This window comes from Pseudophryne corroboree, chromosome 5, assembly GCF_028390025.1.
Source record: "Pseudophryne corroboree isolate aPseCor3 chromosome 5, aPseCor3.hap2, whole genome shotgun sequence".
Classification (NCBI taxonomy): Eukaryota; Metazoa; Chordata; class Amphibia; order Anura; family Myobatrachidae; genus Pseudophryne; species Pseudophryne corroboree.
This window is the reverse complement of record NC_086448.1, coordinates 783297964-783314184: the sequence shown is the minus strand read 5'-3', so window position 1 is coordinate 783314184 and position 16221 is coordinate 783297964. Positions and strand designations below refer to the sequence as shown.

Sequence of the window (16221 nt, the reverse complement as noted above, 5' to 3'; positions counted from 1 at the left end):
GAGGATTCCCACCGTATCCTGTCCTTAGTCGGGAAAGGATACGCTATAAGAATCCTTTTGGGAATTTGCAGTTTCTTGTCTGGAGATTCCCAAGCCCTTTCAAATAACTCATTCAGCTCATGAGAAGGGGTAAAGGTTACCTCAGGTTTCTTTTCCTTATACATGTGTACCCTCGTGTCAGGGACAGGGGGTTCCTCTGTGATATGCAAAACATCCTTTATTGCAATAATCATATATTGAATATTTTTAGCCAATTTTGGCTGTAACTTTGCATCATCATAGTCGACACTAGAGTCAGAATCGTGTCGGTATTAGTGTCTACTATTTGGGATATTGGGCTCTTTTGAGAACCCGAGGGTCCCTGCGACATAGGGGCAGGCAGCGCCTGACTCTCTGCATAATTCCTGGACTCAGCTTTGTCCAACCTTTTGTGCAATAAATTTACATTAGCACTTAAAACATTCCACATATCCACCCAGTCAGGTGTCGGTGTTGCCGACGTAGACACCACATTCATTTGCTCCACCTCCTCACTAGGAAAGCCTTCTACCTCAGACATGCCGACACACGCGTACCGACACACCACACACTCAGGGAAACCTCTTATCTGAAGACAGTTCCCCCACAAAGGCCCTTTGGAGAGACAGAGAGAGAGTATGCCAGCACACACCCAGCGCTTAATGACCCAGGAAAAAACACACTATATGTTTACCCAGGTAGCGCTGTAATTATCTATTTGCGCCAAATTATGTCCCCCCCCCCCCTTCTTTAAAACCCTCTTTCACCGTGGTAAGCAGGGGAGAATCCGGGGAGCTTCCTCTCAGCGGTGTGCTGTGGAGAAAATGGCGCTGGTGAGTGCTGAGGAACAAGCTCCGCCCCCTCAGCGGTCCCGCTTAAAATTTCAAAATATGGTGGGGGATCTCTCTTATATACAGTGCCCAGCCTGTATATAAGGTTATTGCCACCTTTGGAGGTCCATATTGCTGCCCAGGGCGACCCCCCTGCGCCCTGCACCCTTACAGTGACTGCCGTTTGTGTGTGCTGTGTGGGAGCAATGGCGCACAGCGCTACCGCTGTGCGTTACCTCAGTGAAGATCTGAAGTCTTCTGCTGCCTTTGAAGTCTTCTTTCTTCACATACTCACCCGGCTCCTATCTTCCAGCTCTGCAAGGAGGACGGCGGCGCGGCTCAGGGACGAACTGCGGGGTGAGACCTGCGTTCCGTTCCCTCTGGAGCTAATGGTGTCCAGTAGCCTAAGAAACAGACCCTAACATTAAAGTAGGTCTGTTTCTCTCCCCTCAGTCCCTCGCTGCAGGGAGTCTGTTGCCAGCAGGCTCCCTGAAAATAAAAAACCTAACAAATACTTTCTTTTCAGGAAAACTCAGGAGAACTCCCTGTAATGCACCCAGTCTCCTCTGGGCATAGTAATACACTGAGGTCTGGAGGAGGGGCATAGAGGGAGGAGCCAGTGCACACCCATACCTAAAGTTCTTTCTTAGTGCCCATGTCTCCTGCGGAGCCTGTCTATCCCCATGGTCCTTACGGAGTCCCCAGCATCCTCTAGGACGTAAGAGAAATGTTAAGCATTATATCGGTTGAAGCGGTGACAATTGTACAGCAATCCTTTTTAGGAGAGTAAGGGGTTGTCCAGTTACAGCACTGCGTCACAAACACATTTTTTATCAGATTAGAACCAAGATTTTTGCTATACCCTATTGCGGCGAGCGCGGGAGATAATCCTCCTTTTACCCTAAAGGGTAAAGCCCTTTCCAGATCTTCAGAGGGCGTTACTCTATAGTAGCCTAGGGCAGACGTTCTCAAACCCGGTCCTCAAGGTGGGATGTAGTTATGTGACACCGGTCACATTACCGATGGCTACATCCCAAACCCTCTAAATCCCGACAGCCGGCCAAGCATAACCAACCCCTCAAGGCATTCCAACAGTCCAGGTTTTAGGTATATTCATAACTCAGCACAGATGGTTAAATCAAGTTGACTGAGGCGCTAATTAAGTCACCTGTGGCCAAGCATGGATATACTTAAAACCTGGACTGTAGGGGTACTTTCAGGACTGTCTTTTTTTTATTAGTTGGTCCCCATTAAAAAGTCCTAACCCCAAAATACACTGCTCAAAAAAATAAAGGGAACACTTAAACAACTAGTGATGAGCGGGTTCGGTTTCTCGGAAACCGAACCCCCCCAAACTTCACGCTTTTTACACGGGTCCGAGGCAGACTCGGATCTTCCCGCCTTGCTCGGCTAATCCGAGCGCGCCCGAACGTCATCATCCCGCTGTCGGATTCTCGCGAGACTCGGATTCTATATAAGGAGCCGCGCGTCGCCGCCATTTTCACACGTGCATTGAGATTGATAGGGAGAGGACATGGCTGGCGTCCTCTCCGTTTAGAATAGAAATAGATAGTGAGAGTGAGACACTTGATTTACTGGAGCTTAGGAGTACTCAGAGAGTGCAGAGTTTACTAGTGACTGACCAGTGACCACCAGTGCAGTTTTATTATTATTTAATATAATCCGTTCTCTGCCTGAAAAAAAACGATACACAGTGACACAGTATACCATATCTGTGCTCAGCCTCAGTGTGCTGCATCATCTATGTATATCTGACTGTGCTGAGTGCTCACTGCTCACACAGCTTAATTGTGGGGGAGACTGGGGAGCAGTTATAGCAGGAGTACATATATTTAACAGTGCACACTTTTGCTGCCAGAGTGCCACTGCCAGTGTGACTGACCAGTGACCACCAGTATATTGTGATTGTCTGCCTGAAAAAGTTAAACACTCGTCGTGTGGTGTTTTTATTCTATAAACGCATTCTGCTGACAGTGTCCAGCAGGTCCGTCATTATATAATATATACCTGTCCTGCAGTAGTGATATATATATATTTTTTATATCATTATCATCCAGTCTATACTAGCAGCAGATGCAGTACGGTAGTCCACGGCTGTAGCTACCTCTGTGTCGGCAGTCGCTCGTCCATAATTGCATACCTACCTGTGGTGGGATTTTTTTTTTCTATCTTCTTCATACTAGTAGTTAACTTTAGGAGTCTGCAGTGCTGACAGTGTCCAGCAGGTCCGTCATTATATAATATTTACCTGTCCGGCTGCAGTAGTGATATATATATATTTTTTATATCATTATCATCCAGTCTATATTAGCAGCAGACGCAGTACGGTAGTCCACGGCTGTAGCTACCTCTGTGTCGGCAGTCGCTCGTCCATCCATAATTGTATACCACCTACCTGTTGTGTTTTTTTTTTTTTCTATCTTCTTGATACTAGTAGCTTACTTTAGAAGTCTGCAGTACTGACAATGTCCAGCAGGTCCGTCATTATATAATATATACCTGTCCGGCTGCAGTAGTGATATATATATATTTTTTATATCATTATCATCCAGTCTATATTAGCAGCAGACGCAGTACGGTAGTCCACGGCTATAGCTACCTCTGTGTCGGCAGTCGCTCGTCCATCCATAAGTATACTAGTATCCATCCATCTCCATTGTTTACCTGAGGTGCCTTTTAGTTGTGCCTATTAAAATATGGAGAACAAAAATGTTGAGGTTCCAAAAATAGGGAAAGATCAAGATCGACTTCCACCTCGTGCTGAAGCTGCTGCCACTAGTCATGGCCGAGACGATGAAATGCCATCAACGTCGTCTGCCAAGGCCGATGCCCAATGTCATAGTACAGAGCATGTAAAATCCAAACACCAAATATCAGTAAAAAAAGGACTCAAAAATCTAAAATAAAATTGTCGGAGGAGAAGCGTAAACTTGCCAATATGCCATTTACCACACGGAGTGGCAAGGAACGGCTGAGGCCCTGGCCTATGTTCATGGCTAGTGGTTCAGCTTCACATGAGGATGGAAGCACTCAGCCTCTCGCTAGAAAAATGAAAAGACTCAAGCTGGCAAAAGCACAGCAAAGAATTGTGCGTTCTTCGAAATCACAAATCCACAAGGAGAGTCCAATTATGTCGTTTGCGTTGCCTGACCTTCCCAACACTGGACGTGAAGAGCATGCGCCTTCCACCATTTGCACGCCCCCTGCAAGTGCTGGAAGGAGCACCCGCAGTCCAGTTCCTGATAGTCAGATTGAAGATGTCAGTGTTGAAGTACACCAGGATGAGGAGGATATGGGTGTTGCTGGCGCTGGGGAGGAAATTGACCAGGAGGATTCTGATGGTGAGGTGGTTTGTTTAAGTCAGGCACCCGGGGAGACACCTGTTGTCCGTGGGAGGAATAGGGACATTGACATGCCTGGTGAAAATACCAAAAAAATCAGCTCTTCGGTGTGGAAGTATTTCAACAGAAATGCGGACATTTGTCAAGCCGTGTGTTGCCTTTGTCAAGCTGTAATAAGTAGGGGTAAGGACGTTAACCACCTCGGAACATCCTCCCTTATACGTCACCTGCAGCGCATTCATCATAAGTCAGTGACAAGTTCAAAAACTTTGGGCGACAGCGGAAGCAGTCTACTGACCAGTAAATCCCTTCCTCTTGTAACCAGGCTCACGCAAACCACCCCACCAACTCCCTCAGTGTCAATTTCCTCCTTCCCCAGGAATGCCAATAGTCCTGCAGGCCATGTCACTGGCAATTCTGACGAGTCCTCTCCTGCCTGGGATTCCTCCGATGCATCCTTGCGTGTAACGCCTACTGCTGCTGGCGCTGCTGTTGTTGCTGCTGGGAGTCGATGGTCATCCCAGAGGGGAAGTCGTAAGACCACTTTTACTACTTCCACCAAGCAATTGACTGTCCAACAGTCCTTTGCGAGGAAGATGAAATATCACAGCAGTCATCCTGCTGCAAAGCGGATAACTGAGGCCTTGGCGGTGAGAAACGTGGTTCCGGTATCCATCATTACTGCAGAGCCAACTAGAGACTTGTTGGAGGTACTGTGTCCCCGGTACCAAATACCATCTAGGTTCCATTTCTCTAGGCAGGCGATACCGAAAATGTACACAGACCTCAGAAAAAGACTCACCAGTGTCCTAAAAAATGCAGTTGTACCCAATGTCCACTTAACCACGGACATGTGGACAAGTGGAGCAAGTGGAGCAGGGCAGGCTCAGGACTATATGACTGTGACAGCCCACTGGGTAGATGTATGGACTCCCACCGCAAGAACAGCAGCGGCGGCACCAGTAGCAGCATCTCGCAAACGCCAACTCTTTCCTAGGCAGGCTACGCTTTGTATCACCGCTTTCCAGAATACGCACACAGCTGAAAACCTCTTACGGCAACTGAGGAAGATCATCGCGGAATGGCTTACCCCAATTGGACTCTCCTGTGGATTTGTGGCATCGGACAACGCCAGCAATATTGTGTGTGCATTAAATATGGGCAAATTCCAGCACGTCCCATGTTTTGCACATACCTTGAATTTGGTGGTGCAGAATTATTTAAAAAACGAGAGGGGCGTGCAAGAGATGCTGTCGGTGGCCAGAAGAATTGCGGGACACTTTCGGCGTACAGGCACCACGTACAGAAGACTGGAGCACCACCAAAAACGCCTGAACCTGCCCTGCCATCATCTGAAGCAAGAAGTGGTAACGAGGTAGAATTCAACCCTCTATATGCTTCAGAGGTTGGAGGAGCAGCAAAAGGCCAATCAAGCCTATACAACTGAGCACGATATAGGAGGTGGAATGCACCTGTCTCAAGCGCAGTGGAGAATGATTTCAACGTTGTGCAAGGTTCTGCAACCTTTTGAACTTGCCACACGTGAAGTCAGTTCAGACACTGCCAGCCTGAGTCAGGTCATTCCCCTCATCAGGCTTTTGCAGAAGAAGCTGGAGACATTGAAGGAGGAGCTAACACAGAGCGATTCCGCTAGGCATGTGGGACTTGTGGATGGAGCCCTTAATTCGCTTAACAAGGATTCACGAATGGTCAATCTGTTGAAATCAGAGCACTACATTTTGTCCACCGTGCTCGATCCTAGATTTAAAACCTACCTTGGATCTCTCTTTCCGGCAGACACAAGTCTGCTGGGGTTCAAAGAACTGCTGGTGACAAAATTGTCAAGTCAAGCGGAACGCGACCTGTCAACATCTCCTCCTTCACATTCTCCCGCAACTGGGGGTGCGAGGAAAAGGCTCAGAATTCCGAGCCCACCCGCTGGCGGTGATGCAGGGCAGTCTGGAGCGACTGCTGATGCTGACATCTGGTCCGGACTGAAGGACCTGACAACGATTACGGACATGTCGTCTACTGTCACTGCATATGATTCTCTCCCCATTGAAAGAATGGTGGAGGATTATATGAGTGACCGCATCCAAGTAGGCACGTCAGACAGTCCGTACTTATACTGGCAGGAAAAAGAGGCAATTTGGAGGCCCTTGCACAAACTGGCTTTATTCTACCTAAGTTGCCCTCCCACAAGTGTGTACTCCGAAAGAGTGTTTAGTGCCGCCGCTCACCTTGTCAGCAATCGGCGTACGAGGTTACATCCAGAAAATGTGGAGAAAATGATGTTCATTAAAATGAATTATAATCAATTCCTCCGTGGAGACATTGACCAGCAGCAATTGCCTCCACAAAGTACACAGGGAGCTGAGATGGTGGATTCCAGTGGGGACGAATTGATAATCTGTGAGGAGGGGGATGTACACGGTGATATATCGGAGGATGATGATGAGGTGGACATCTTGCCTCTGTAGAGCCAGTTTGTGCAAGGAGAGATTAATTGCTTCTTTTTTGGTGGGGGTCCAAACCAACCCGTCATTTCAGTCACAGTCGTGTGGCAGACCCTGTCACTGAAATGATGGGTTGGTTAAAGTGTGCATGTCCTGTTTATACAACATAAGGGTGGGTGGGAGGGCCCAAGGACAATTCCATCTTGCACCTCTTTTTTCTTTCATTTTTCTTTGCGTCATGTGCTGTTTGGGGAGTAGTTTTTGGAAGGGCCATCCTGCGTGACACTGCAGTGACACTCCTAGATGGGCCAGGTGTTTGTGTCGGCCACTTGGGTCGCTTATCTTAGTCACACAGCTACCTCATTGCGCCTCTTTTTTTCTTTGCGTCATGTGCTGTTTGGGGGGTGTTTTTTGGAAGGGCCATCCTGCGTGACACTGCAGTGCCACTCCTAGATGGGCCAGGTGTTTGTGTCGGCCACTTGGGTCGCTTATCTTAGTCACACAGCTACCTCATTGCGCCTCTTTTTTTCTTTGCGTCATGTGCTGTTTGGGGGGTGTTTTTTGGAAGGGCCATCCTGCGTGACACTGCAGTGCCACTCCTAGATGGGCCAGGTGTTTGTGTCGGCCACTTGGGTCGCTTATCTTAGTCACACAGCTACCTCATTGCGCCTCTTTTTTTCTTTGCGTCATGTGCTGTTTGGGGGGTGTTTTTTGGAAGGGCCATCCTGCGTGACACTGCAGTGCCACTCCTAGATGGGCCAGGTGTTTGTGTCGGCCACTAGGGTCGCTTATCTTAGTCACACAGCTACCTCATTGCGCCTCTTTTTTTTCTTCTTTGCGTCATGTGCTGTTTGGGGAGTAGTTTTTTGAAGGGCCATCCTGCGTGACACTGCAGTGCCACTCCTAGATGGGCCAGGTGTTTGTGTCGGCCACTTGGGTCGCTGAGCTTAGTCATCCAGCGACCTCGGTGCAAATTTTAGGACTAAAAATAATATTGTGAGGTGTGAGGTGTTCAGAATAGACTGAAAATGAGTGGAAATTATGGTTATTGAGGTTAATAATACTTTGGGATCAAAATGACCCCCAAATTCTATGATTTAAGCTGTTTTTTAGGGTTTTTTGAAAAAAACACCCGAATCCAAAACACACCCGAATCCGACAAAAAAAATTCGGTGAGGTTTTGCCAAAACGCGTTCGAACCCAAAACACGGCCGCGGAACCGAACCCAAAACCCGAAAAATTTCCGGTGCTCATCACTATAAACAACACAATGTTACTCCAAGTCAATCACACTTCTGTGAAATCAAACTGTCCTCTTAGGAAGCAGCACTGATTGACAATCAATTTCACATGCTGTTGTGCAAATGGAATAGACAACAGGTGGAAATTATAGGCAATTAGCAAGACACCCCCAATAAAGGAGTTGTTCTGCAGGTGGTGACCACAGACCACTTCTCAGCTCCTATGCTTTCTGGCTGATGTTTTGGTCACTTTTGAAAGCTGGCGGTGCTTTCACTCTAGTGGTAGCATGAGACGGAGTCCTCAACCCACACAAGTATCTCAGGTAGTGCAGCTCATCCAGGATGGCACATCAATGCGAGCTGTGGCAAGAAGGTTTGCTGTGTCTGTCAGCGTAGTGTCCAGAGCATGGAGGCGCTACCAGGAGACAGGCCAGTACATCAGGAGATGTGGAGGAGGCCGTAGGAGGGCAACAACCCAGCAGCAGGACCGCTACCTCCGCCTTTGTGCAAGGAGGAACAGGAGGAGCACTGCCAGAGCCCTGCAAAATTACCTCCAGCAAGCCACAAATGTGCATGCGTCTACTCAAACGATCAGAAACAGACTCCATGAGGGTGGTATGAGGGCCCGACGTCCACAGGTGAGGGTTGTGCTTACAGCCCAACACCATGCAGGACGTTTGGCGCCCTGTGCTCTTCACAGATGAAAGCAGGTTCTCGCTGAGCACATGTGACAGACGTGACAGAGTCTGGAGACGCCAAGGAGAACGTTCTGCTGCCTGCAACATCCTCCAGTATGACCGGTTTGGCTGTGGGTCAGTAATGGTGTGGGTGGCATTTCTTTGGGGGGCTGCACAGCCCTCCATGTGCTCGCCTGACTGCCATTAGGTACCGAGATGAGATCCTCAAGACCCCTTGTGAGACCTCATGTGGCTGGAGTGTGTCAGCAGTTCATGCAAGACGAAGGCATTGATGCTATGGACTGGCCCGCCCGTTCCCCAGACCTAAATCCAATTGAGCACATCTGGGACATCATGTTTCGCTCCATCCACCATCCTCCATGCACCACAGACTGTCCAGGAGTTGGCGGATGCTTTAGTCCAGGTCTGGGAGGAGATCCCTCAGGAGACCACCCGCCACCTCATCAGGGGCATGCCCAGGCGTTGTAGGGAGGTCATATAGGCAAGTGAGGGCCACACACACTACTGAGCCTCATTTTGACTTGTTTTAAGGACATTACATCAAAGTTGGATCAGCCTGTAGTGTGTTTTTCCACTTTAATTTTGAGTGTGACTCCAAATCCAGACCTCCATGGGTTAATAAATTTGATTTCCAATGATAATTGTTGTGCGATTTTGTTGTCAGCACATTCAACTATGTAAAGAACAAAGTATTTACTAAGAATATTTCATTCATTCAGCTCTAGGATGTGTTATTTTAGTGTTCCTTTTATTTTTTTGAGCAGTGTACTTTAGTTACAGCCTTCTGAAGCATTTAGCGACACGTTAGAGCCACGATGTCGTGCTGTCAGAGTATCAGGAACAGGTAATCCACCTAAAGCAGGCATGTCAAACTCGTGGCCCTCCAGTTGTTGTGAAACTACAAGTCCCAGCATGCTTTGCCAGCATACCTTCCACTGATCAGCTGGTAAAGCATGCTGGGACTTGCAGTTTCACAACAGCTGGAGGACCATGAGTTTGACATGCCTGACCTAAGGTCATTATTTATGATGGTTTTATATTGTAAACTACATTTTCTATTGACTTAGTGATCTATAAAATGTGAATGGGACAATACAGACATGGTTTTAATGTTACTTAAAGCATTTTAACTGTCTTAACAGTGTAACGTTACACATGATCATAAAGCATCACATTCAAAGTTACACTGCCAACATGGATACAATGCATTAACAGACATCACAACCTTGTCGACATAATGACAATGACCCGTCCACATACGGTATTGTGTAGCTTGTTGACAAAGTGACTACATCCCGATCTCCACTGTGGATTGTACTTGGGGGGTAATTTAGACCTCATCGTAGCAGCAAATTTGTTAGCAGTTGGGTAAAACCATGTGCACTGCAGGGGGAGGGGGCAGATATAACATGTGCAGAGAGAGTTAGATTATGGTGGGTTATTTTGTTTCTGTGCAAGGTAAATACTGGCTGCTTTGTTTTTACACTGCAATTTAGATTTCAGTTTGAACACACCCCACCCAAATCTAACTCTCTGCACATGTTATATCTGCCCCAGCTGTAGTGCACATGGGTGGTCATTCCGAGTTGTTCGCTCGCAAGCTGCTTTTAGCAGCTTTGCACACGCTAAGCCGCCGCCTACGGGGAGTGAATCTTAGCTTATCAAAATTGCGAACGAAAGATTCGCAATATTGCGAAAATACTTCTCTGTGCAGTTTCTGAGTAGCTCGAGACTTACTCTGCCAGTGCGATCAGTTCAGTGCTTGTCGTTCCTGGTTTGACGTCACAAACACACTCAGCGTTCGCCCAGACACTCCTCCGTTTCTCCAGCCACTCCCGCGTTTTTCCCAGAAACGGTAGCGTTTTCTCACACACACCCATAAAACGGCCAGTTTCCGCCCAGAAACACCCACTTCCTGTCAATCACACTACGATCACCAGAACGAAGAAAAAACCTCGTAATGCCGTGAGTAATATACCTAACTGTATAGCAAATTTACTTGGCGCAGTCGCACTGCGGACATTGCGCATGCGCATTAGCGACTAATCGCTCTGTTGCGAGAAAAAAATAACGAGCGAACAACTCGGAATGACCCCCATGGTTTTGACCAACTGCTAACAAATTTGCTGCTGCGATCAACTCTAAATTACCCCATTAGTACCCATAGACCTGTGGGATGTCTGCTTGCAATATTGGTGCTACTGTTACACTGGTGTCTAACAGAATTATTAGCGCAGCATTTGTTCTTATGATCTTTCCTGCAGCAAAGCTTTTGTATCATCTACGACATATTGCCTGGATGACTCTCGTGTTTGTTAGGTGACAAATTGCTCACTTCTACATTCACACAAAACTGAATAAGGGACCTTTCTTTGTGCACACAGTTTTTCTCAGAGGGCCTGATTAAGAGATGGACGCAGAACACAGATGCAGCAGGGATGTGTAAAGGTGTTAATGCAGCAGGAGGCATCTGTAGGGGGGAAAAAAAAAAAAAAGAGAGAAAGACGCCTCCTGCCAGCATCTGCGATCAGAGGTGGTCATTCCGAGTTGTTCGCTCGCTAGCTGCTTTTAGCAGCACTGCAAACGCTAGGCCGCCGCCGCCCTCTGGGAGTGTATCTTAGCTTAGCAGAAGTGCGACCGAAAGGTTAGCAGAACTGCTACTAAATAATTCCTTGCAGTTTCTGAGTAGCTCCAGACCTACTCCTAGATTGCGATCACCTCAGTCTGTTTAGTTCCTGCTTTGACGTCACAAACACGCCCTGCGTTCGGCCAGCCACTCCCCCGTTTCTCCAGCCACTCCTGCGTTTTTACCTGACACGCCTGTGTTTTTTAGCACACTCCCGGAAAACGCTCAGTTACCACCCAGAAATGGCCCTTTCCTGTCAATCACTCACCGATCAGCAGTGCGACTGAAAAGCGCCGCACGAACACCAGCAAAACTGCTAAGTTTTTAGTAAGATAACTAAGCGCATGCGCTCTGCATACCATGCGCATTTAGCAACAAATCACAGCATAGCGAAAATCGGCAACGAGGGAACAACTCGGAATGACCACCAGAGTGCGGTGTCCGAAGACACAGCATCAGATTACCATCGTAACCACTCCCAAAAAATGGAAGCAACACACCCAGCCCCCAGCAGCCTGTCAGTCAGGCTGCAGCTTAGGGCATTGTGTGCGAGGATGTGAGTTCTGCGCATGCGCCCCTGCCCCACCATCGGAGATGTTTATGTACTCTGGAAACGTACATGAAACATCGGTTTACATACATCTACGAATCAGGGCCAATGTCTGGGACTCCCCTATAAACGGTCATCATAATTTTATTTACATTTAATTGTATGCTGAGCTGTTGTACTGCCATCTAGTGGCTAAAGCTACTCTTTACTTTTATATTAATTCTATAGCGTATGATGTCGACATGAGGTGTGGCTATGATAGCATAAAACGCAGAGATTTGATTCTGTATGTATCTCTCTCCATTCTATGGCATACTTACCTACATTTATGGTCTCCTCTCTGGGAGAACCCCGGAGAGGAGGCACTGCAGGACACTTCGGGGGCGGAGCCAGGCTGTCTAGTCGCAAAGTCATGGCAAAAGGGAGCTGTTTCCGGGTCTGATGGGGAGGTGTGGCGAAATCATGCAAATTCTTATAACTTGGCCCCAACCCCTCTTACAGAGCTGAAAGTCCCAGGTACGATCTCCTTATCCTGCCCGCTTGATTTGGAAGTGGGCGGGATGCGGGAGATTCGGCCACTCTTTCGTGGGTGCAGGGGACTGCTCGAAAAATCGGGAGTTCCCCACAACTTGCAGGAGAGTAGGCAAGTATGTTCTACATTAAATAAATACTTAATTCCACTTCCAGCCTTTTGGTCAAGCACCTGATAATTTGGAGTTGCTACACCAGAACGTATCCAACTTTTCAGAGTTGTGTGTACAGTACATCCAGACAGTATTCACAACGCTTCACTTTGTACCACATTTTGTTATGTTACAGCCTTATTAGAAAATGGAATAAATTTATTTTTCCCCTCCAGATTCTGCACACAATACCCCATAAAGACAACGTGAAAAAAGTTTGAGATTTTTGCAAATTTATTAAAAATAAAAAAATAAGAAATTACATGTACATAAGTATTCACAGCCTTTGCCACGAAGCTCAAAATTGAGCTCAGGTGCATCCTGTTTCCACTGATCATCCTTGAGATGTTCCTACAGCTTAATTGGAGACCACCTGTTGTAAATTCAGGTGATTGGACATGATTTGGAAAGGTACACACCTGTCTATATAAGGTCCCACACTTGACCATGCGTGTCTGAGCACAAACCAAGAATAAAGTCAAAGGAATGGTCTGTAGACCTCCGAGACAGGATTGTCTCGAGGCACAAATCTTGGGGAAAGGGTACAGAAAAATATCTGCTGCTTTGAAGGTCCCAATGAGCACAGTGGCCTCCATCATCCGTAAATGGAAGAAGTTCGGGACCACCAGGCCTCTTTCTAGAGCTGGCCGGACGTCTAAACTGAGTGATCGACGGAGAAGAGCCCTAGTTAGGGAGGTGACCAAGAACCCGGTGGTGACCCTGTCAGAGCTACAGCATTCCTCTGTGGAGAGAGAACCTTTCAGAAGGACACCCATCTCTGCATCAATCCACCAATCAGGCCTGTATGTATGGCCAGACGGAAGCCCCTCCTTAATAAGAAGCACATGGCAGCCCACCTGGAGTTTGCCAAAATGCACCTGAAGGACTCTCAGATCATGAGAAACAAAATTCTCTGGTCTGATGAGACAAAGATTGAACTCTTTGGTGTGAATGCCAGGGGTCATGTTTGGAGGAAACCAGGCACTACTCATCACCAGGCCAATACCATCCCTACAGTGAAGCATGGTGGTGGCAGCATCATGCTGTGGGTATGTTTTTCAGCGGCAGAAACTGGGAGACTAGTCAGAATAGAGGGAAAGATGAATGCAGCAATGTACAGAGACATCCTGGATGAAAACCTGCTCCAGAGCGCTCTTGACCTCAGACTGGGGCGACAGTTCATCTTTCAGCAGGACAACAACCCTAAGCACATAGCCAAGATATCAAAGGAGTGGCTTCAGGACAACTCTATGAATGTCCTTGAGTGGCCCAGCAGAACCCAGACTTGAATACGATTGAACATCTCTGGAGAGATCTGAAAATGGTTGCGCACCGACGCTTCCCATCCAACCTGATGGAGCTTGAGAGGCGCTGCAAAGAGGAATTGGCAAAACTGCCCAAAGATCGGTGTGCCAAGCTTGTGGCATCATATTCAAAAAGACTTGAGGTTGTAATTGCTGGCAAAGGTGCATCAACAAAGTATTGAGCAAAGGCTGTGAATACTTATGTACATGTGATTTCTTAGCTTTTTATTTTTAATACATTTGTAAAAATCTCAAAAACACTTTTTTCATGTTGTCATTATGGGGTATTGTGTGTAGAATTTTGAGGGGAAAAATTAATTTATTCCAGTTTGGAATAAGGCTGTAACATAATAAAATGTGGAAAAAGTGAAGCGCTGTGAATACTTTCCAGATGCACAGTAGCTGGGCAGAGATGGTCGCACTGCACGTGTGCCATGTGTTATGCAGCTAGCTACCTGTTACTGTATGTAGATTTAATTAGTTCCTGCTGTTAAGAGTCTGTAAAGCACAACGGAATATGCTGCGTTATATAAGAAACTGTCAATACATAAATAAATAAATAAATAAATAAAGTAAAGGTCCATACACACGGAGCGATATAACTGAGCGATTTTGACTATATAGTCAAAATCGCTCAGAAAGTTAGTGCATATCGCTCCGTGTGTACACAGGCAGCGATAGCGATGCGCGTCCCCGCCAGATCGCTATCGCTGGGAAAAATAGACTGTGCAGGCAAGTCAATTTAGACTAGCTCGCTGCAAAAGTTAGTTAAAATCGCTATGTGTCTTCTCCCCAGCGATTTTACCCAGCGATAGCAATCTTTAGCCACTCCCCTTCACCCATTTTGGTACCTGTGCGCGGAGGTTGAAGTAGAAGGAAGTGGCGTCCCTGAACTGAAGTTAAAAAGTGAGTGCCTGCTGTTCTCCTCACACTGCAGTGTCGTGTTCAGTCCAGGGGGGAGAGACTGCAGTGTCGTGACCGGTCCAGGAAAGGGGGGGGGGGGGGGGAGAGAGAGAGAGGAATGGCCGCTCTGTACTGTCCGTCCCTTGGCCGATCTGTGATGTCCGCGGATCAGGAAGACGGAGGGAAAGAATGGCCGCTACATAGTGTCCGGCACGGGGAGGAGTGTGACTGGGCTGGGGGGCCGGAGGAATGCCCGTCGGAGGGGGAGTAATGGGGCTGCTCTGAAGTGGAGGAGTGGCCACTCTGTAGTGTCAGGCCGGGGAAGGAGGGGGGGGACGGGATGGCGCAGCGCACATAGTGTCCCAGTGGACCGGAGCTCAGGGTACCAGCTCCTCTGGCTGACGTCCTGTGAGGTGGGGAGGAGTGCTGCTTGCTGTTATGGGACAGCATGATCAATGGGGAGGGGGGGGGGAGAGAAGGTGCTGTTCTGTCAGTAGGGGGTGGGGAGAGAAGGTGCTGTTCTGTCAGTGGGGGGAGAGAGAAGGTGCTGTTCTGTCTGTGGGGGGGGGGAGAAGGTGCTGTTCTGTCAGTGGTGGGGGAGAGAAGGTGCTGTTCTGTCAGTGGTGGGGGAGAGAAGGTGCTGTTCTGTCAGTGGTGGGGGAGAGAAGGTGCTGTTCTGTCAGTGGTGGGGGAGAGAAGGTGCTGTTCTGTCAGTGGGGGGGGGGAGAGAAGGTGCTGCTCTGTCAGTGGGGGGAGAGAGAAGGTGCTGTTCTGTCTGTGGGGGGGGAGAAGGTGCTGTTCTGTCAGTGGTGGGGGAGAGAAGGTGCTGTTCTGTCAGTGGTGGGGGAGAGAAGGTGCTGTTCTGTCAGTGGTGGGGGAGAGAAGGTGCTGTTCTGTCAGGGGGGGGGGGGGAGGTGCTGCTCTGTCAGTGGGGGGGGGGGGAGAGAAGGTGCTGCTCTGTCAGTGGGGGGGGGAGAAGGAGCAGCGGCGCACATACGGTCAGGTCACGGGGAGGAGCAGCGGCGGACATACTGTCAGGTCAGGGGAAGCAGCGGCTGGCGGCACACATAGTGTCTCAGGTCAGGAGGGGCCGCGGCGCACATACTGTCGGGGGGGGGGGGGGGGCTACCAGGGATGGCAAAATATGCGCCCTTCCCATCCCCAGCCCTCCTCTCCTCAACCTCCTCAACCGTGCTCATAGTACATAGTGGGGGGGATATTTAGAAATCATGTGCTGCTGTGCGGAGCTGTTGTTCAAAATGGGGGGGAGGGGTATGAAGTGCTGTGTGCTGTAATTTGTAAAATGGGGGGCGCTGGCTGCAGTAATGTGTAAAAAGGGGACGCTGTCTGCCGTAATGTGTAAAAAAGGGGGACGCTGGTTGCCGTAATGTGTAAAATGGGGACACTGTCTGCCGTAATGTGTAAAAAGGGGATGCTTTTTTTTTTTACAGGTACCCCTATTGGATTCTACTGGACAAGGGGACGTGACTGGCGGCCTGGGATGTAGGTAAGTATGTGTGAGTGTGTAAGTGTGTTTAAATTAAGTTTTA

At 48.3% G+C, this 16221-nt stretch overlaps 1 long non-coding RNA gene across 1 annotated transcript in view; it reads right to left on the bottom strand.

The window, feature by feature from the left end:
- Positions 1–15069, bottom strand: part of LOC134928525 (uncharacterized) — a 198138-nt gene extending 183069 nt beyond the window's left edge. The window contains exon 1 of the long non-coding RNA XR_010177943.1: positions 14620–15069. This is a non-coding gene — a long non-coding RNA (uncharacterized LOC134928525). The remainder of the gene's footprint in view (positions 1–14619) is intronic.
- Positions 15070–16221: the final 1152 nt, after the last annotated feature.